Consider the following 22624-nt stretch of genomic DNA (forward strand, 5'->3'; position numbering starts at 1 on the left):
GCATTGGACTCCTCAGTCACCTGTGAACTCACTTTTAGAGTGGAAGCAAGTCATCCTCGACTCCGATGTCACTGTAAAGACCACACATTCGTAGAAATTTAAAGGGACCGTACATTGAAAAAATTAGGCCATAAGAACATAAGAACATAAGAATTAGGAACAGGTGTAGGCCATCTAGCCCCTCGAGCCTGCTCCGCCATTCAACAAGATCATGGCTGATCTGGCCGTGGACTCAGCTCCACATACCCGCCCGCTCCCCATAACCCTTAATTCCCTTATTAGTTAAAAATCTATCTATCCGTGACTTGAATACATTCAATGTGCTAGCCTCAACTGCTTCCTTGGGCAAAGAATTCCACAGATTCACAACCCTCTCTGGAGAAGAAATTCCTTCTCAACTCGGTTTTAAATTGGCTCCCCCGTATTTTGAGGCTGTGCCCCCTCGTTCTAGTCTCCCCGACCAATGGAAACAACCTCTCTGCCTCTATCTTGCCTATCCCTTTCATTATTTTAAATGTTTCTATAAGATCACCCCTCATCCTTCTGTACTCCAACGAGTAAAGACCCAGTGTACTCAATCTATCATCATAAGGTAACCCCCTCATCTCCGGAATCAACCTACTGAATCGTCTCTGTACCCCCTCCAAAGCCAGTATATCTTTCCTTAAGTAAGGCGACCAAAACTGCACGCAGTACTCCAGGTGCGGCCTCACCAATACCCTATACAGTTGCAGAAGGACCTCCCTGCCTTTGTACGCCATCCCTCTCGCAATGAAGGCCAACATTCCATTCGCCTTCCTGATTACCTGGCGGGATATGTGGTCGTAAACTCATCTCGGGATCAAATATATGATACTAAGGTTGTGAATAGTCTGGTTCAGGCTCAAACAGTTGCCAGGGAGAGGGAACGTAGTTTGTGGTGGGGACCGAAGACAATGGCTTCGATCTGTTCAATATTTAGTTGGAGGAAATTCCTGCTCATCCAGTACTGGAGATAGTAGAAGGATCGAGAGAAGTGGTTATGAGATAGAGCTGGGTGTCGTCAGCGTACATGTGGAAACAGATGCTGTGTTTTCAGATGATGTCACCGAGGGGCAGCATTTAGATCAGAAATAGGAGGGGGCCAAGGATAGATCCTTGAGGAACTCCAGATGTAAAAGTGTGAGACTGGAAAGAGAAGCCATTGCAGGTGATTCTCTGGGCTAAAACTGGATAGATAAGAATGGAACCAAGCGAGTGTAATCCCACCCAGCTGGATGATGGTGGAGAGGCATTGGAGGAGGATTGTGTGGACAACCATGTCAAAGGCTACAGACAGGTCGAGAAGGATAAGGAGGGCTAGCTTACCTTTGTCAATCACAGAGGATGTCATTTGGGACTTTGGTAAGAACAGTTTCGGTACTGTGGTGGGGCAGAAACCTGATAGGAGCAAGTCAAACATGGAGTTCCAGGAAAGATGAGCACGGATTTGGGAGGTGACAGCATGTTCAAGGAGTTTGGAGAGGGAGAGGAAAGAAGGTTGGAGATGGGGCGGTTGTTTACAAGGACAAAAGGGTCAAGGGTTGATGTTTTTTTTTGAGGAGAGTGGTGATGATCTATGTTCCCTCTTAGTTGTGCAGCCGCATGTCTGCGCAGCTTTCTGCCAGTCCCGATCGGTCAAGATTGGCTTCTTCCATGTTATAGGCCATACAGTCCCTTAAAAGGGGCTGTGCACCCCGCCAAAAAATTATGAGGAACAGTAGTGATGACGGCAGATTTGAAGGAGAAGGGGGCAGTACCTGAGAGGAGAGGCCATTAACAATATCAGCTAACATGGGAGCCAGGATTGGAAGTTGAGTGGGAATAGGTTCGAGGGAACAGGAGGTAGGTCTCATGGACAAGATGAGCTCGGAGAGGGCATGAGCAGAGTTTGGAGAGAAACTAGAGAAAGATGAGAATTTAGTGTTAGGGCAAGGGGAACATTAGAGGAAGTTTGACTCGGTGGGCTAGAGGAAGGGAGGGAAGCAGCAGAGGCAGCCGATCGGATGGTCTCAATTTTAGTGACAAATAAGTCCATGAGCTCCTTGCAGATTGTTAGAGATGAGGGTGGAGGAGAAAGGGGAGAGGGGTTTAAGAAGATGGTTTTCAGTAGAGATAGGGGGTTATCTTTGCATTCCAGGATGATCATGGAATAGTAAGCAGTTTTGGCAGATGAGAGCGGGACCCGATAGTGCTTTGTGTGGTCCAGCCAGATCTGGCGGTGAATGGCTAAACCAGTTATCGGCCATATCCGTTCAAGTTTGCATTGCTTGGACTTAAGGAAGCGGTGATGAGGACCGTAACAGGGAATGGCCAGGGTGATAGAGAGTAATGGTTTTAATGGGGACTAGGTCATCAAAGGTGGAGGTGAAGATGTGGTTTTGCAGATCGGTAGTTGCAGAAATGTCAGTATGAAAGGAGGCCAAAGTTGGGATTTGAATGGCAGTTGAAAGTGAATTGGAAGAATGTTTTTTCCAGTGGTGGACACAGAAGGAAGTAGCGTTGGGAGGGGGAAGGGGAAATGTGGGTGGAGAGCAATACAAGGAAGTGATCAGAGATGTCCTTATCCATGACTGACACGATAGGGGCAGCAAGGCCATGTGAGATGACAAGGTCAAGGGTGTGAAGGAATTCTACTTTATAACTTCTTTAAAAATAAGACACTACCCTTACAACTTCTTTAAAAATTCTACCTTATAACTTCTTTAAAAATAAGATAAGCTGAATTTGGAAATGAAAGAATTCTAGTCTTCAAGGGCTGACCCTCGACAAGTAACTTTATTAACTTCTTAAAACAGGACAATTGTTGAAATAATCCATTCAGAACAAAGGACAGCTTACTCTCCAGTTAGCTCCTGAAGGAGCTAATACTCTATGCTCTCAATAGGATTTTACTAAAGCATTATGTTGGGCAACAGAAATTTTTGTGCCACAGCACAATTATTTATTCTATAGATCCAATCCTGGCTTGTAACTAGAGAGGGCATTTGAGTTCTAGAACACTCGAATGGGTCGAGACAGAGCAGATAGAAACAGCTTCCATTGGCAGAAGGGTCAAGAACCAGAGAACACAGATCCTTCATGGCAAATGAGCCAACGGTGAACAGAGGAAACGTTACAAGGACAACCTCAAAGCCTCCCTGGTAAAGTGCAGCATCCCCACCGACTCCGGAGAGTCCCTGGCTGAAGACCGCCCTGGGTGGAGGAGGTGGATCTGGGAGGGTGCTAAGCGCCTCGAGGCTCATCGGCGAGTGCAGGCAGAAGACAAGCGCAGGTTGCGGAAGGAACGTACGGCAAACCTGTCCCACCCTCTCTTGCTCTCAACGACTGTCTATCCCACCTGTGGCAGGGACTGTGGCTCTCGCATTGGACTGTTCGGCCACCTAAGGACTCATTCTAAGAGTGGAAGCAAGTCTTCCTCGATTCCGAGGGACTGCCTATGATGATGATGCCAGATTTAAGGTGATTGGCAAAAGAACCAAAGGCAACACGAGGAAAAACTTTTTTTTTTAAACGCAGCGAGTGGTTAGGATCTGGAATGCACTGCCTGAAAGGGTGGTGGAGGCAGATTCAATTGTGGTTTTCAAAAGGGAATTGGATAAGTACCTGAAGGAAAAAAAAATGCAGGGCTACAGGGAAAAGATGGGGGAGTGGGACTAGCTGAAATGCTCTTAGAGAGAGCCACACGGGCTCGACGGGCCGAATAGCCTCCATCTGTGCTGTAACCATTCTATGATTCTATGAAGTACCAGTGATTACAGATTTGAGAGTGGTGGTGGGAGTAATTTATCATCAGTTAGGTGCAGCACACAAGAAGCACAACATTAAAGCCAATTATTTTTAGTACATTAAATATTTATAAGTACGACATCATGGTATTATAACAAATATAAGTATGCAGCAGCAGCCTTCCACCCAAATGAATACTTTTCACATGTGAATCTTCATGGCTTTGCCCCTCACTATCGCTGTAATATCCTCCAGCCCTACAACCACCATTCCACCTCTGCACACCGCCAACCACCCCGCACCCCCACCCCCCCCAACAACCGCCTACCTCCAAACACTCTGTTGCTCTCACTGGCCTGTGTCTACTCCTCTGTCTATCACTGGTGGCTAGGCCTTCAGCCATATAGATCTCACGCTCTGGAATTCCTTCCCTCCAATGCTCCACCTCCCTCTCCTCCTTAAAACTCACCTTTTTTACTAAGCTTGTAGTTACCCCTCCTAATATCTCCTCCTTCGTATTTTTTGTGTCTGATTATGCCTTTGTTAAGTGCCTTGGGTTGCTTTTCTACGTTAAAGGCGCTACATGAATGCAAATTGTTACTGAACCGAGACAGTGTTACGGCAAGTTATTTGACTGGTGAGGAATGGGGAGAGCAATTGAACCCAATCATGTTAGAATTGGAATTTCACACGAGGGGTCAGGAGGTTCACAAAACTGCAATTGGAACAGAATCCTGACTGATTTTTCTCCCCTTTAACTAAACAGTACCAAAGCCAATTGCAGTCTGTTACTGTTACTGTGCCCAAGATCAACTAATACAGGAGAAACCAGGGATGAACCAGAGCTTTCCTGTTTTGGGGGTGTGAGGGAAGAGAATTCATTTGGTCAGCAAGCATGAGCAACAACGCCAATGCATTCAAAAAGAACAGGTTTACAATTCTGCTACACAAATAGCAAGCAAAACAACTGTTTCCTAAGTCTGTGTGGTGCAACGTGTTTACCCACAAGCAATGGGGAGGAGAAGAAAAAGAGCTGGTAAGTTCTTGAAGGACAGTTATTACACAATAAAAAGATACTGGTTCCTTTATTCAACATTGCCAGCATGATTCCAGCGTATCCCATTTAATACAGCCCCATTGTCTCTCATTACATTTTAGACAGCTGGTCACAGTTAGCAACTATTTCTTTTGTTCAAGTGTTTCCAAACTATTTTTTTTTTTAAATGAACTTCAGAACACTTCCATCTTACTGAAAATATTACATCCAAGAAAAACATTGAGAACTGAATTAATTTCAAAAAAATAGACCACACAGCAAAAATAACATTACTAATTCTTCAGCCCTTCCTATTGCTGGGATATTGGCTTGTAAAAATAAAATTCCAAAGCACATCCCAAGAGCCAGGACCTTAGTGACCGTTCCTCGTTTGTGTCATGTCAGCACAAACATAACCTTTTGTATTTTAGCTGTAATGATGAATTAATTGCACTGCAGGAATACTGTACAGTAGACACATTTTTGCAATATTGATCACTCACTCCTCAGTCACAGTCTACAGATTTCCCCCTTTCTTTCCTGTCCTTTTTCACTGAAATTCAATTTCATTAGTTCACGTCCCAAGTTCCTTCAGCCTTGGCACTGGCATCACAGTTTACTCCTGCTGTCTCTCAACAACAACAACTGGTATTTATATAGCGCCTTTAATGTAGTAAAACGTCCCAAGGCGCTTCACCGGAGTGTTATAAGACAAAAATAAATTCTCAAAACATTCCTTCCAATCAAGTGCTGGGTTTCACTTGCAGCTTTGTAAAGAAAACACATTCTTTACATTAACGGGTAACATTTAAATTAAAAAGACATTTTTGCAATTTTCTCATTCTAAATTATAAAAGATAGATTATTTTATTAAAAAAAACTAGAATCACAACAAACATTCTGAAAAAGAACATCTTACAGCTGTGGGGTCGGGATCCCACAGTGTACAGGCCCGCATGAATACTGGCTCAAAATATTTTTGTTGCGTGCATCCTTTTATGTCTCCCACACAATGGCTCGCACCAGTTAACAGTTTAATTGCCAAGCAATGGGTCCTTGAAAGAGGGAAGGTAAGCAAATTCTTGTACGCATGATATAGAGGACTCCTTTGGTAAAAAGTAACCACTGTGCCTCAATACGCATGTCAGCGCGTATACAAGTAGATATTCCGCCAAAGCCAAGTGTAGATTTCATCCACCAGTATGAACATGTCTCTATAAAATGGTAAACCAGTCCTGGGGAAAGGGAGAGTGGGAGAAGGTGGCAGGAGAAACAGGACCTATTTGGTGTTAAGGTTGCTTCAAGATGAAACCCTGGTGATGGAACATCAGAAAAGCTCCTGCTTTAAAACTGTTGGCTGTGCCTTGGGACAGTGAGCCAACTGTACCTTTCTCCAGAGCAGCCCCCCATCTCCCTGTAAGCCAGCTACACCGTGGGCCTTATTATTCCATGTACACACAGACTGGTTTTGACTTGCCTGCATGCAAAAAATAGAGACTTCACGTTATGATATTACTATGCTATCCTTGTGTATGCATGATGATATCACGACCAAAATGCATTACTACTGTTGGAGCTGCACATGCACTGTTCCTAAGACCAGAGGCGGTCGAGGAGACATTTCTTAATGTTGGTATTGAAATAACCAGCAAATTCCTATTGATGATGCTACCAGCAGCATGAAACCTGTAGCACAGGAACCAACAGCTGAAGGTCAGCATAAAAACGCCTAGAAACAACCCTCTGTGACACATTCAGAAATCTGACAGGGCATTGTGAGGAGCCAGCCTGATCCATTAATGAGACCTGGAGTGGTAAACCCCTCATTGGAAGCTGATACTTTTCCTTCTGGATTCCAGATTATACTGCAAGCCAACGTTCAAACGGGCAGGGTGATTTTAGGTGGAAAAGCAGCTGAAGATTTGCCGGGGTTCTTTGCTAGTAAACTGCACGGCTTTAAGTAGTTAAATTCCAAAGCTACTTCTGCAATATTCTTGGCTCTTGCCAACAGGCTAAATTTCTGCGTGGATGTCCCGACGAGAAGTGTGTGCGCACTTCATATCATGCAAAAAAAATTCTTCGTTTGATAACTTCGCGGTAGATTGGTTTCGGAGTCACTTGTGCATATTTCACACCTGGCTGACCAGAACGAATAATGGGTAGTAGTTACAGCGAGGTACATTTTAAACCACTGGAGCTACCACTGGCAGCACTCACTCTATATAGTAAAGCACAACGGGCTCAATTTTCCCCAATGCCATTTTTTGGCGTACTGCAAGTTACGCCCATTTTTTTGGGCCCCGGCTACTCAAAAAATATAACTAGCAAGTTTCTCCATTCTACTTTTTGAATTTGGCGCCATGCAACCTGTCCTTTAGCTTTGGGGCGGGGGGGGGGGCGGGTGAAGCCTAATGTCTGCGCCGAAAAAACGATGCCACCACCCACCCCACCCCCCTGCCCCGCACATGCGCGGGGAAAAAAGGATGGTTTTGACGTGATTGCTATGGGCGCACATGCCCAGTACAGCTCCTAGTCTGCATTTGGCTATTTTTGAAGAGCCAGTCGTGTGTGAGAACTTTAATTCTCATTGGAAAAATCGGAGCTGCAATACAAGATGCAACGCGGCTCAAGGACAAAAAATTTCTTGCAGGATGAAGTGGAGGCACTGGTTACTGTAATTGAAGCCTGATAGCACAAGCTGGACACCAGCAGAGGTCACATAAATGTTTCACCAAAAGAAGTGAAGAAAGGCTGGAACCAACTTGCAGAAGATTACTGTGCAATGGTGACCACCCCGAGGTCTGGAGAAGTGATAGGACCTTAGTCAAGTAGTTAGTATAAGTAATATTTTCATTTATTCAATGGAATTATAATTGTAAATGTGACCATCTGTATATGTCCCACCCAGCAGAAAAACACCCTCTCTAAAAAGTTATATTTTCATCTTTGCAGAGGAAGGTAGCACACAACAAAAGGGAAAGAACTCGAACAGGAGGAGGCCCGGCAAATCTGCACCCACTGACACCCTTGGAAGAGAGGGCCGCTGCTTGGATGGGTCCTGCCTGGAAAAAAGCAACCACCACTGCACAAACGGGGCCCACACTCGAGGTGTTTAGTCCTGCAAATTCCACAGTCTGGCTTTGCTAAATGTTAAGTACTGCGTGGGCTAGTCACGCTTCGGTGCATGGGGGTGTCTCCATCAGCTACACTTCGGTTGATGCAATGTGCTATCATTCATCGTGGTCCTTCAAATGAGCCTGCTGCCTGCGCTGTGTGAGCCTACTCATGCCACCCTTCCCCCTCCTCTGCTACTAACCATTGTCTATTCTGTTATATTTTGCAGAACTTGAGGCCAACCCTGAAGAGGCTGAAGCCAATGCAGAAGATTCAGAAGCGGACAAGCCTGAAGAGGAGAACATTTTCCAATCCCACCTTCCAGACCAAGGGCATGGGGGAAAGGGGGAGGGGCAGTTGGAGGGGGAGGATGGTGCCCCACTCTGGAGGAGGTGCAGGTGCCTTGCGTTGAGGTGCCAGACCCTTTCCTGAGTGGTACGAGTGCTGTTGGGACATTCCATGGTTTCCCACAGTCAGAGGCTGTGCCTTCCAGTGGAGTGCAGCGAGGCACACCCAGGGCCACACCGTCCGAGGCTGTGGGTCCCAGTGGGGTGCAGTATGCCACACCCAAGGCACCATCGTCTGAGGCTGCGGGTCCCATTGGGATGCAGCGAGCCACATCCAGGGTGAGGAGGGGAAGGAGAGCTCAACAGCACTCTCCTGAGGTGCAGAATCTAACAGATGTGGTTCATATGATGGCAATGGGTGCGGAGAGCATTGACCTTAAGTGATCACTCCTGGACACCATCAGTGGGGTGGGTGATGAGGTATCGGGACTGTTGCGAGAAGTAACAACACTCTCACAAGAAATGGGAACACTGTCCGGGCACATGAGGAAGGGAATGTCGCAGGTAGTTGAGACACGGTCGGGGCACATGAGGGAGGGAATACCAGTGTTAGCTGCTCAAAAAGGGAACATGCCCAGATATCGCGGCCATTGACAGAATCAACTGCCACTCCAACTCCAATCCCCAGACTAGCCTCTGAAAAGGACCAAGCCGGGCCTTCCACATTATTGCCTGCCCACACCCCCATCAAGATGTGCGCATTACCCGAGATGCTCGAAAGAATAAGCTTGGTACCACCCCGAGAAACGCTACGCCACCGCCTGCGGACAGTCTTAGAGTAAGATGGAGGAGAGATGGGTGCAGCCTTTCTTTGCTGCTGTTGTTGTTACTGTTCTCAACTTAAAAGTTGTTTGTAAGTGATGTAAATTTACAAGTTTAAAAGTTTGTAAGTGATCTTAACTGAAAACATTAAAGTTTAATACTAGAATATTTTTATTAAATTTAAGTTAAGTACAAACAAGTGTTAAACTTTTGAATAAAAGAAATTTTAAATTATAACTGAATCATTTCCATTATTTGTTCCATTATTAACACAACTTTTTGAACTAAAGAAGAATAATTTCCATTATTTGTTCCATTAACACAACATAACATTACGGAACAGATGCACACAGTAAACATGGTCCATTTGGAATAGTTGCCGCTGAGCCTTCAGGCAAAAAGCGTTCACGGATGAGCTGCTGGGGTAAGGCTCGAGCAATCGTTAAAGGGGCACGACGGCCCACCCTCCTCCGACGTCGTGCTCCTGTAGTTGCATGGCTTCCTCCTCCTCGTCATCTGCATCTTCCTCCTCATCATCAGCTACTCTCACCTCAGGTGGGTCTTCTACGACCAGTTGCTGCTGCCTCATGATGGCCAAGTTACGCAGCATGCAGCACACAACAGTGAACTGACCGACAATCTCAGGGAAGTATTGCAATTAGCCTCCGGAATGGTCCAAGCATCGGAAACGCCGCTTCAAGATGCCAATGGTCCTCTCTATTATGCTGCGCGTCGCAATATGCGACATGCTGTATTCCCAGTCAGCTTCCATCCGGGTTACGCGTAGGGACATCATGAGCCAGGTGGCGAGGCCATACCCTTTGTCTCAGAGCAGCCAGCTCTGCCCTTCTGGCTGCTGCTGAAACAGGACTCTCATGTAGGATGAACGCATCATGGGTGCTCGCAGGGTGTATTTCGCTTCAACTGCCATGATGCGATGCACGTTGTCACAGACGAGCTGCTCATTAATGGAGCGGAAGCCTTTTCTGTTCCTGTACATCTCAGAATCCTCCAAAGGTGCTCGCAAGGCAATGTGGGTACAATCAATGCAGCCCTGTACCTTTGGGAAGCCAGCAATCCTGGAGAAGCCCAAAGCCCTATCACACATTGCCTGTGCGGTCATGGGGAACTTTGTGTAGTCATTCCTCCGGGCATAGAATGCAGCAGTCACCTGCCGAATGCAGACATGTGTTGCATGTTGAGAAATGGCACACACATCCCCAGTTGTGGCCTGGAATGATCCAGATTCATAAAATGAAAGTGCAGCTGCAACCTTCACTTCAATTGACAATGCAGTCCTCCTGACGCTTCGAGGTTGCAGGTCGGCTTTTACTAACTCACAGATCTCGGTTACAACTTCTTTGCAGAAACGCAGCCTTCTAACACAGTCTGCATCACTCAGGTGCAGGTATGAACGCCTGTCTTGATATACCCGATGTGGGTAAGGCCTCCTGCCCATCATCCTATGAGCTCGGAGGTTCCTCATGCAATAATGATGTCCAATCAATCTTCTCCTCCGCAGAACCATCATGCAGAAAGCTTGCACAAGGTATGGCATTGTCAATATTGCCCCCATAATTAAATTGTAGCTTTGCAAGAAGTTCAAAACAGGACAAAGCACTCAAACCTTCTTTCCTCTCTCTCTCTCCCCCCACCCCCAAGGTCGATGCCCTAGTATGGCTTGCTTAGAATGGGAAGCTAGGCATTCAATGAAGATATTTGGGGCAACGAAGTCTAATGCAATTGTTAAATTTTTGATTTTTTTCCCCAAAGTACCACCCCACCACCGACCAAACGTCTCCTCACCGGACTTGCGGGTCGGCCGGAGAATGTCCAGGTGAGGAAGCGATTCTGCCGGCTGACACTCCAACCCTCGAGCCCGGTGAGGAGACTTTCGGTGGTGGCGTGGTACTTTGGGGAAAAAAAATCAAAAATTAAAAAATTGCTTTAGATTTCCATTTTCTCCCTTTTGACTTTGAAAAAATTAAATTTCATGATGCATATTCTTTGTCTTCTTGCCGAAAAACGTCTTTCTGCACCGATTTTTTAATGTGCGCTGGTTTTAAGTGCCCAGAAGGTTTATTTTGGGAGTGGTCACATATGCCGTCCTTGAAAAAATGTAAGTTGGTCAAACTTGCATAAATGTGAAAAACTGGCGCAGACATCAGGTTATACACCCCCGATGATCAAAAAAAATACTAACCTAAAAAATTGTAACTGGCGTGGAAACTTGGATATTTAAATATATGCCAAAAAAAATGCCACAGATAACTGGGAAAATTGAGCCCAATGTTCTGGTCAGACCACACCTTGAGTACTGCATTCAGCTGTGGTCATCAAGACACTAGAGGGACTTTCAAGTGCTGGTGGTAGTGCAGAAATGAGCCAAGAGGTGGATCCTGGGATCTGAGATACAAGAAAAGACGAGAGAGTGTGAGACTTTTCAGCCTGGAAAGGAGATACCTGAAAGGTGATCTTAGAGGTATATAGTAAATGGTATGGAACAGATAAATTAGGAATATTACTTTAAATCAAAATTGAGAGAGTAGGTTCAAATACGCCAACTAACAAGTCATATGACCTCCACAAAGTCAGTCAATTCTTTCTGAACATACTAGTCAAAACAGAAAACAACATCTGCTGAACTGGAGCTGACTAAGCTAACAATCCTTTGAAATTCTCTCCAAACAAAATCCATGCTGACGTGCAACATTCTACAACGCTTCGTCGAAAAAATATTTTGTTCCAAAGAACAAAAATGTGCTCGTCTTTTGAATATTCATGTTGACCTTTTTCCTCAAGCTGTAGTCAAACACAATGGCAATTTTCATTCGGTTGTAGATTTCCAAACAAGATACCATTATATTCATTTTAATAAGACCAGAGAGATTCAGGAACTTTTAATGAATCACTGAACTGCAATATTTAAATTAAGTCTCAGTCAAAACTTCACCATCTTCCTCTCGGAAAATCAATGTGTGCTGCCTCTCAGCAGTTTATAACTGAACACAGAGTGTTTCAATTGTGTTGACAAATGGTTGCATGTTTGTCTTTGAGGCTACTGAATGCTTGAACTCTTCTTGGTCCTCGTTAATTAACAGTAATTAAATTTTTCTTCAACATACAAGCCTGGATATTCCTAGCATCCAGTTAGTCAGAAGCTAATATTTTCAAATGTTTTCAACATGGAGATGCGGAGAGTATGTGAATTACCGAACCAAACCTTTTGGTGTAGCATTGAGTTAGGTCCAAAACGAAACCTCATTCTTACTTTAAAAGGATCAGATTTACAGATCTCTTGGAGCATTTACTTTGAAAATCTGCCACCAACAAGCTGCAGCACCACTATAAAGCTAAGCACGGCAACAGTGCAGCTTCAGGAGAAGCTGTGGCCCATCTGTGAGGGCAATTCTTTGCTGGTATCACTATAGCCAGAAACAATACAGATATAAACAATCTCATCAGCGTGTTAGCGTACAGGGGAGTGGGGTTAGGGTTGCCAACTCTGGTTGGAAGTATCCCTGGAGGTTTGCTCGCATGACATTCTGACCACGTGACATGTGATCACGTGACATGATGTCTGATCATGTGACATCTACAAATGTTACTGCATTTACTTTATATAAGTTGGTTTCCAGGAGGCCACCTGTAGGATGGGGAAGGGGTGGAAACCCAGGAATTCCCTCCCACCCCATTTCAGAGAACCACCCTCCCCCGTTTGCGGAGACTCCCCAAATACTGACATCCACAATTCCTAACTCTCCAGCCCTTCACCATTATAATATTGCAAAGTATCCAAATAGCAAAACTCCATTCATCAATTGCACTCCTCGGAACTTCACAGCATTATAATCCTCATCACAAAGGGGGTTTTACAACGTTAAATTCCAGAAAATTTCTGTTCCTTCTCTTACTGAGCTTGTACCTATTGAACTGCCAATCATTTACTGCTATCGGGAAATAAGTACTGTAAAGTGACCTTACGTGTTATTGGGGAGTGCCGCAGGGCTTTTACTGTCCACTTCACCGTCACGACTTAGCCTTCATCAGCCAGGACATCTGGAGCTGTGGAAAGTACATATACTTTTAACATGTGTTCACAGAACAAAGGTTTGAGTCGAGTAGAGAAATCTGTGATAGACCCATATGAAAAAGGCTCTGCATCCCAAACTTTACATTGTTGGCAGATTTAAATTTGTTTTTTTTATAAATAGGTTGCAGAGTTTTTTTAAAAAAGCACATCAAACTCCAACTAACCACAAACTCCCTTTGTAGTATGCCTGAAACAAGCTGCTGCTGAACAGGTTAAAAACAGACTGGGATGCCTATGGACTGCTTTTAAGCAACAATCAAATGAAGTAAAGCAGTCAGTTCCAAAGCTACCCTCTGGACTTTGGTCAGTTCCATCAGACAGTACACAGTAAACTGCAGACAGCTCAGATATTGAATACTTGGGAGAAAACCCAGGTCTAGAAACAAGTAGTAAATTTACCGGGAGCAAAGCCACTTGTATTCTATGTGGTCATGACAGATGGAGTCTTGGGGAATACCTGGCACTGAAACCTATAAAATACTAACACTAACGAACCAGATGGCAAGCAGGAGCTTTCATTAGCAGTGATGTGAATAATTCCAAGTTAATTTCAATACATTTATAACATATCAAATTCCACTCCCATCAAATGAAGTTCCCCTCTCTTCACAACATCCCTCAAACACGAGGGAAGGCAAATCAACGGTTACCAACCAACCCTCTGTTGTTCTTGATCTGGCAACTGCAAGGTAGCGAACACTGGTACAATTTGACAGCATCCAAAACGTCATTCCTCCTAGGAATTGCTATATCTTCACAAGAAGTTTCACCCTTACAACCAGCTTCTTGGCAAAAAAAACTCATCCCCTTCCCCTTCAGGATTTAGGGGAAACCAACGTTCAATGCTGTTATAGTCTTCAGTGGGCCACTGTTCTGTACCAGTTAATCTTTATCACTGGAATTACTTCCTGCAGAATAATTGAAACGTTTCAAAAGCAGAACAATGCAAAGCAGCACTCAGCACATTTATATTCTCACTGAGGCATCACAGCACAATATCAAAGGAATGAACAGTGTATTTACATTCTCTGTGGAACATCACAAAACAGTGGCATATGATATTACAGGTACTGGAATCAATCCACAACAAAAAACATAGCCAGGGCCACTCGTTTATGTCGACTGAATGAATGCAAGTCTTTCTCGGAGACCAGCTTCAAATCTAACTGAGGGAATGAGAAATCTCCTGTCTGGTGGTTCCAATGACCCTTCACAAAATGAGATTGAGCAGTTTCAATCCAGTTCCTACAAAACTACCCGTACTTCAGTAGAAAACTGGCAATTTGTTACAGGATGGCGGTTGACAGAAATTGTAAAAAGTCATAAATGGTGCAGCAGGATGGCGATGCCGAGGTACTTTGTTAGGACACAGTAAATGCTTTGCTCTGAATATAAGTTGTTAGTGCCCATCATTGAAAGTGAAAACATTAAATATGCATCAATTCCAGTTCTGAGCACCAACATCCCTCACCTCGAGTATAAAACTTACATTAAAAAAAACTATTAATCCATTTCAAACATTCTGTTGCTGCAAATAAAAAGATCCTTGAAACTACAACAGGTTGAACCTTCCTTATCCAGATCAGGCCAGATCCCGATGGTTCCGGATTAGGGAGGTTCAACCTGCAGTATCTTAATCACCCGCCATTAACATCTTGTTAAATGGAGGATTGGTGCAAAAGATTATCGAGAAATCCCACCTTCACCATGTAACCAGCAGGTTTAAAACTTCCTTTCCAACTCCTTTTACAGTATTTGGCAATTCAGTCAAATAGGATAATTTAAACAAAAGTTTAATCTTTGATGGATTATTTTGCCTAAACCGAGTGCATTTCAGGACCCATAGGACACTCGCTGCTGATCATAGCTATCTCACAGGGTAGGGAGGGAAGAAAGAAAAAAGATGATTCACTGAAATGTAAATCCACCAAAAGCAGAATGTGCAGAATATCAGCAATTTAGAAAAAAAGTGATATTATTTGTTGGTGGCCCATCGGAATTTTACATTTTTTGGAATTCCTAGTTTGCCACTTAAAATTGCATGGACTATTCAGTGGTGTAAAGTTATTCCGTTTAAAAATTGCGACCAAATCAAAAACAAAGCAGGAATATACAATGAATACGATATGGGGAGTCCCTTTCATTTTCACTGCTCACAATGACTTTGCAACAAAGCCTTGATGGAGCTGCTCTGAGTAATTCATAATGGGAAACTATCAAATGATAGCAAGCCCTCACCACAAAATATATCCTCCAGTAGAGGATGCATCCGAGCATACAGTATTACTGAGGAAAAAGTTTGTTTACATGGTATTTAACGATAAAATACACTTTTGCGTATGGAATAAAAGGAACCTGGGTACAATTACAAGAAACTAATATAATTGACAGGACCAACGACACCCTGTAACTCTCGAGTAGTTTATCACAAGATTAAGTTGCTGCTTTGAAGAATTGTGACAATCTAATTTATGATGTATGCACTGTTAATTTACGGGGGTAGAGTTCCTGCTTTAGGTGCAATCAGCAATCTGGGCACAAATTGCACTGGTTTTACGGTAGAAGTTTCCGCTCAAACTTATGTGCATAATCACAACCAAGCAATCTTCCATGAACCAGTGTAATCGGGCACATTAATAGAACACAATTGTTTTCTTTCTTGCATTAAAAAATATTGCATGCAAGAGTGGTAACCTGGTGCCATTTTATTACTGTAATGAGATATTGTATCGCTCCCTCTAGCTAGGAGGTATCGATATAATGTATAGCGCCCTCTAGCTAGGAGGTGTAGGGAGATATATTGAGAGAGAGAGTCTGTGAAAGAACGCCATCTTAAGCTCCACATGGCTGTCTGAGATCACCCAAATAAATAGAGTTAAGTTGAACTAAGAGTGTTCAAGAGTCTATAAAATACATGGTGTCAGAAGCAGAGACTTCCGATCTTTCGTTGAACGCATCTGTGACCGAAATATTGGAACTGTAAGACTTTTTCAAGCCGATCGAAATCGACGTCAAGCAGTGCAAAGCGTACTTTTCGGGTTGGAAATCGGTGGTTAGTGGTGTGCCACAAGGATCGGTGCTGGGACCACAACTGTTTACAATATACATAGATGACCTGGAAGAGGGGACAGAATGTAGTGCAACAAAATTTGCAGATGACACAAAGATTAGTGGGAAAGCGGGTTGTGTAGAAGACATAGAGAGGCTGCAAAGCGATTTAGATAGGTTAAGCAAATGGGCTAAGGTTTGGCAGATGGAATACAATGTCGGAAAATGTGAGGTCATCCACCTTGGGGAAAAAAAACAGTAAAAGGGAATATTATTTGAATGGGGAGAAATTACAACATGCTGAGGTGCAGAGGGACCTAGGGGTCCTTAGCATGAATCCCAAAAAGTTAAGTTTGCAGGTGCAGCAGGTAATCAGGAAGGCGAATGGAATGATGGCCTTCATTGCGAGAGGGATGGAGTACAAAAGCAGGGAGGTCCTGCTGCAACTTTACAGGGTATTGGTGAGGCCACACCTTGAGTACTGTGTGCAGTTTTGGTCACCTTACTTAAGGAAGGATATACTAGCTTTGGAGGGGTACAGAGACGATTCACTAGGCTGATTCCGGAGATGAGGGGGTTACCTTATGATGATAGACTGAGTAGACTGGGTCTTTATTCGTTGGAGTTCAGAAGGATGAGGGGTGATCTTATAGAAACATTTAAAATAATGAAAGAGATAGACAAGATAGAGGCAGAGAGGTTGTTTCCACTGGTCGGGGTGACTAGAACTAGGGGGCACAGCCTCAAAATACGGGGGAGCCAATTTAAAACCGAGTTGAAAAGGAATTTCTTCTCCCAGAGGGTTGTGAATCTGTGGAATTCTCTGCCCAAGGAAGCAGTTGAGGCTAGCTCATTGAATGTATTCAAATCACAGATAGATAGATTTTTAACCAATAAGGGAATTAAGGGTTATGGGGAGCGGGCGGGTAAGTGGAGCTGAGTCCACGACCAGATCAGCCATGATCTTGTTGAATGGCGGAGCAGGCTCGAGGGGCTAGATGGCCTACTCCTGTTCCTAATTCTTATGTTCTTATGTACTTCCTACACATCTCGCGTGGATCTGTGAAGAGCGATAGTCATAAGCTTGTAAAATGATCTAGAGGCATTAGTAAAGTAAATTTAAAGTGGCACAAGTTATTGTAGAGCCACGATTGAAAATATATTTCTATAAATACATGGCCACGATATTTTACTATTAGACTTGTTCTAGTCCTCTGGGTATTTGAACTGTATACATGTATGTAACAAACTCAAAGTCCTAAACTGTAGCGAGCTATCATGACCACCACGGTGCCAACTCCCGCGCACATTCCTCTCCCACCTCCACTGCAGGTGACTGGCGCCGAAAAAAATTCAAACAGCTGTGGGACAGCTATGAAATTATCATGAATATTGTGGAAAAACCAGATAAATGTTAGGGCTGCAATGTTTATCACTGTCATTGGCAATGATTCTTTAGATATCCACAATAATCTTACCTATAAATCAGAGGAAGACGAGCAGGAAATTGAAATTATTTTGAAGCTCTAGCAAGAGCACTGTAAAGGTAAAACTAACATCTATGAACGGTATCAGTTTAACAACTGTGTACAAGGGGACGAGTGGTTTGACAGATATCTCATGAAAGTGAGAGAGCTAGCCTCGTCACGTGATTTTGGCAATTTGAGGGATGATTTCATCAGAGACCGCAGAGTCTGCGGAATATCTGATAACACTCTGCGTAAGAGGCTGTTGCAAGAATCAAGCATAACACTCGATAAATGTGTGATGTTCTGTAAAACTACAGAGGCCACAGTTGCGCAAATGAAATCCATGAAGCTCACTAAAACAGACTCAGATGATGTCAAAGCTGTCAGACAGAGACCCCGACCCACAAAGAAAGAATTTACAAAGAGTTCACGAACAATTGCAGATATTGTGGCAAAAGACATGAGCTGTCAAAAACTAAGGGGTCAAGTTTCGGCCGCCTGCTAGAACGGCGCACATCGGAGAGGCCCGCCTAATTTATAGAACACAAATTGCGTCGAATACTTACCTCGCGATTCTCAGATAGCTGTAGGCCCAATTCCACCTCGGCGCTGCACAGCAGGAGCTGATGGGGGCGGAGCTACAGCCCTGCGCCGAAAACAGTTCCGGCAGCTGCGCGCGCGCGCAGTGGAGGCTGTGCGCATGCGCAGTAGCTGCCGGCGTCCTGTCTCCGGGGCGACGACCCTATCCGAGGCCGAAGGGACGTTGCCCCGAGTGGCCTGCGCATCTTACATCGGCGGCCACCTGGCCTCTCGCTGGGGGCGGGCCCTGCCCGAAGAGACGTCGGGAGCCCGGCATCGGCTGCATGTGGGCCCCGCTCGAAGTCCTCGGCAGGGCCCGGCTTCATCAACGTCAGTGGGGCCCACCCGCCCACATCTCACTGGGGCGGGCTCTGCCCGAAGAGTCGGCGGCGGCAGCCCGGCATCGGCTGCGTGCGGGGCTTCTTCTTCGTCTTCTCTCTCCCCCCCTCCCCATCTTCCTCTCTTCTCTCTTCCCCCCCCACCCCATCTTCTTCTCTTCCCCCCGCCCCCAATCTTCTTCTCTTCCCCTCCCCCCCAATCTTCTTCTCTTCCCCTCCCCCCCAATCTTTTATTATTGAGGATGGCTCTTTATTTGTAAAAGTGAAGTGTTTAATGTTTGTAAACCCCCTTCCCCACACCCCCCCGATTTCCAAGTGTAGGCAAGGTTTTTCTGAGCGTACAAAAATCTACACTTATTCCATTCTAAGTTAGTTTGGAGTAAGTTTTTGCTGCCTAAACTTGGAAAACAGGCGTAAGTGGCTGGACACGCCCCCTTTTGAAAAAAAAAATCTGTTCTAAAATGAAACTATTCTAACTCACTGCAATTGGAGCAAACTAAAGGCTGAGAATTGCAATTTCTAAGATACTCCATTCTAAACTAGTTGCTCCAAAAAAAAGGAGCAACTCAGGTCGAAACTTGACCCCTAAATGCCCAACATATGGGAAGACCTGCACAAGTTGCGGCAAACTAAATCACTTTTCTCAAAAATGCAGACAGAGTGGATCGAGGCAGAAGTCTACATATAACCCTAAAAATAAGGGCAAGCCAAAAGTTCATGCACTATATGAAGAGAGTTATGATTCTGATTTTGAAGTCATGACTGTAAACATGCAATGGTGCAGCAGGGAGGGATTCAAATTCCTGGGCATTGGAACCGGTTATGGGGGAGGTGGGACCAGTACAATCCGGACGGTCTGCACCTGGGCAGAATCGGAACCAATGTCCAAGGGGGAGTGTTTGCTAGTGCTGTTGGGGAGGAGTTAAACTAATATGGCAGGGGGATGGGAACCAATGCAGGGAGATAGAGGGAAACAAAAAGGAGGCAAAAACAAAAGACAGAAAGGAGATGAGGAAAAGTGGAGGGCAGAGAAACCCAAGGCAAAGAACAAAAAGGGCCATTGTACAGCAAAATTCTAAAAGGACAGAGGTTGTTAAAAAAACAAGCCTAAAGGCTTTGTGTCTTAATGCAAGGAGTATCCGCAATAAGGTGGATGAATTAACTGTGCAAATAGATGTTAACAAATATGATGTGATTGGGATTACGGAGACGTGGCTCCAGGATGATCAGGGCTGGGAACTCAACATCCAGGGGTATTCAACATTCAGGAAGGATAGAATAAAAGGAAAAGGAGGTGGGGTAGCATTGCTGGTTAAGGAGGAGATTAAGGCAATAGTTAGGAAGGACATTAGCTTGGATGATGTGGAATCTATATGGGTAGAGCTGCAGAACACCAAAGGGCAAAAAACGTTAGTGGGAGTTGTGTACAGACCTCCAAACAGTAGTAGTGATGTTGGGGAGGGCATCAAACAGGAAATTAGGGGTGCGTGCAATAAAGGTGCAGCAGTTATAATGGGTGACTTTAATATGCACATAGATTGGGCTAACCAAACTGGAAGCAATACGGTGGAGGAGGATTTTCTGGAGTGCATAAGGGATGGTTTTTTAGACCAATATGTCGAGGAACCAACTAGGGGGGAGGCCATCTTAGACTAGGTGTTATGTAATGAGAGAGGATTAATTAGCAATCTCGTTGTGCAAGGCCCCTTGGGGAAGAGTGACCATAATATGGTGGAATTCTGCATTGGAATGGAGAATGAAACAGTTAACTCAGAGACCATGGTCCAGAAGTTAAAGAAGGCTAACTTTGAAGGTATGAGGCGTGAATTGGCTGGGATGGATTGGCGAATGATACTTAAGGGGTTGACTGTGGATGGGCAATGGCAGACATTTAGAGACCGCATGGATGAACTACAACAATTGTACATTCCTGTCTAGCATAAAAATAAAAAAGGGAAGGTGGCTCAACCGTGGCTATCAAGGGAAATCAGGGATAGTATTAAAGCCAAGGAAGTGGCATACAAATTGGCCAGAAATAGCAGCGAACCTGGGGACTGGGAGAAATTTAGAACTCAGCAGAGGAGGACAAAGGGTTTGATTAGGGCAGGGAAAATGGAATATGAGAAGAAGCTTGCAGGGAACATTAAGACAGATTGCAAAAGTTTCTATAGATATGTAAAGAGAAAAAAGTTAGTAAAGACAAACGTAGGTCCGCTGCAGTCAGAATCAGGGGAAGTCATAACGGGGAACAAAGAAATGGCGGACCAATTGAACAAGTACTTTGGTTCGGTATTCACGAAGGAGGACACGAACAACCTTCCGGTTATAAAAGGGGTCAGAGGGTCTAGTAAGGAGGAGGAACTGAGGGAAATCCTTATTAGCCGGGAAATTGTGTTGGGGAAATTGATGGGATTGAAGGCCGATAAATCCCCAGGGCCTGATGGACTGCATCCCAGAGTACTTAAGGAGGTGGCCTTGGAAATAGTGGATGCGTTGACAGTCATTTTCCAACATTCCATTGACTCTGGATCAGTTCCTATGGCGTGGAGGGTAGCCAATGTAACCCCACTTTTTAAAAAAGGAGGGAGAGAGAAAACAGGGAATTATAGACCGGTCAGCCTGACATCGGTAGTGGGTAAAATGATGGAATCAATTATTAAGGATGTCATAGCAGTGCATTTGGAAAGAGGTGACATGATAGGTCCAAGTCAGCATGGATTTGTGAAAGGGAAATCATGCTTGACAAATCTTCTGGAATTTTTTGAGGATGTTTCCAGTAGAGTGGATATGGGAGAACCAGTTGATGTGGTATATTTGGACTTTCAGAAGGCGTTCGACAAGGTCCCACACAAGAGATTGATGTGCAAAGTTAGAGCACATGGGATTGGGGGTAGTGTACTGACATGGATTGAGAACTGGTTGTCAGACAGGAAGCAAAGAGTAGGAGTAAATGGGTACTTTTCAGAATGGCAGGCAGTGACTAGTGGGGTACCGCAAGGTTCTGTGCTGGGGCCCCAGCTGTTTACACTGTACATTAATGATTTAGATGAGGGGATTAAATGTAGTATCTCCAAATTTGCGGATGACACTAAGTTGGGTGGCAGTGAGCTGCGAGGAGGATGCTGTGAGGCTGCAGAGCGACTTGGATAGGTTAGGTGAGTGGGCAAATGCATGGCAGATGAAGTATAATGTGGATAAATGTGAGGTTATCCACTTTGGTGGTAAAAACAGAGAGACAGACTATTATCTGAATGGTGACAGATTAGGAAAAGGGGAGGTGCAAAGAGACCTGGGTGTCATGGTACATCAGTCATTGAAGGTTGGCATGCAGGTGCAGCAGGCGGTTAAGAAAGCAAATGGCATGTTGGCCTTCATAGCAAGGGGATTTGAGTACAGGGGCAGGGAGGTGTTGCTACAGTTGTACAGGGCATTGGTGAGGCCACACCTGGGGTATTGTGTACAGTTTTGGTCTCCTAACCTGAGGAAGGACATTCTTGCTATTGAGGGAGTGCAACGAAGGTTCACCAGACTGATTCCCGGGATGGCGGGATTGACCTATCAAGAAAGACTGGATCAACTGGGCTTGTATTCACTGGAGTTCAGAAGAATGAGAGGGGACCTCATAGAAACATTTAAAATTCTGACGGGGTTAGACAGGTTAGATGCAGGAAGAATGTTCCCAATGTTGGGGAAGTCCAGAACCAAAGGTCACAGTCTAAGGGTAAGGGGGAAGCCATTTAGGACCGAGATGCGGAGGAACTTCTTCACCCAGAGAGTGGTGAACCTGTGGAATTCTCTACCACAGAAAGTTGTTGAGGCCAATTCACTAAATATATTCAAAAAGGAGTTAGATGAGGTCCTTACTACTAGGGGGATCAAGGGGTATGGCGAGAAAGCAGGAATGGGGTACTGAAGTTGAATGTTCAGCCATGAACTCATTGAATGGCGGTGCAGGCTAGAAGGGCCAAATGGCCTACTCCTGCACCTATTTTCTATGTTTCTATGTTTCTATGCTTGGTAAAGTTGATCACACAATCAAGCACAAAGTTAACAGAAAGTATCCTAACAAGATTATGGCTACCTTTTCCATT

At 44.6% G+C, this 22624-nt stretch overlaps 1 protein-coding gene across 11 annotated transcripts in view; it reads right to left on the reverse strand.

Moving 5' to 3' along the window:
* sipa1l1 (signal-induced proliferation-associated 1 like 1) overlaps positions 1 to 22624 on the reverse strand; it is a 459559-nt gene that overhangs the window by 332357 nt on the left and 104578 nt on the right. For 10 of the 11 annotated variants that reach the window (XM_070878859.1, XM_070878868.1, XM_070878867.1 and 7 more), the window contains one exon: positions 12991 to 13071. The exons of the other annotated variant lie outside the window; for it this stretch is intronic. The gene's annotated coding sequence lies outside the window, so the exon portion shown is untranslated. The remainder of the gene's footprint in view (positions 1 to 12990; positions 13072 to 22624) is intronic. 11 annotated transcript variants of the gene reach the window in all.

This window comes from Pristiophorus japonicus, chromosome 4, assembly GCF_044704955.1.
Source record: "Pristiophorus japonicus isolate sPriJap1 chromosome 4, sPriJap1.hap1, whole genome shotgun sequence".
Taxonomy (NCBI): Eukaryota; Metazoa; Chordata; class Chondrichthyes; family Pristiophoridae; genus Pristiophorus; species Pristiophorus japonicus.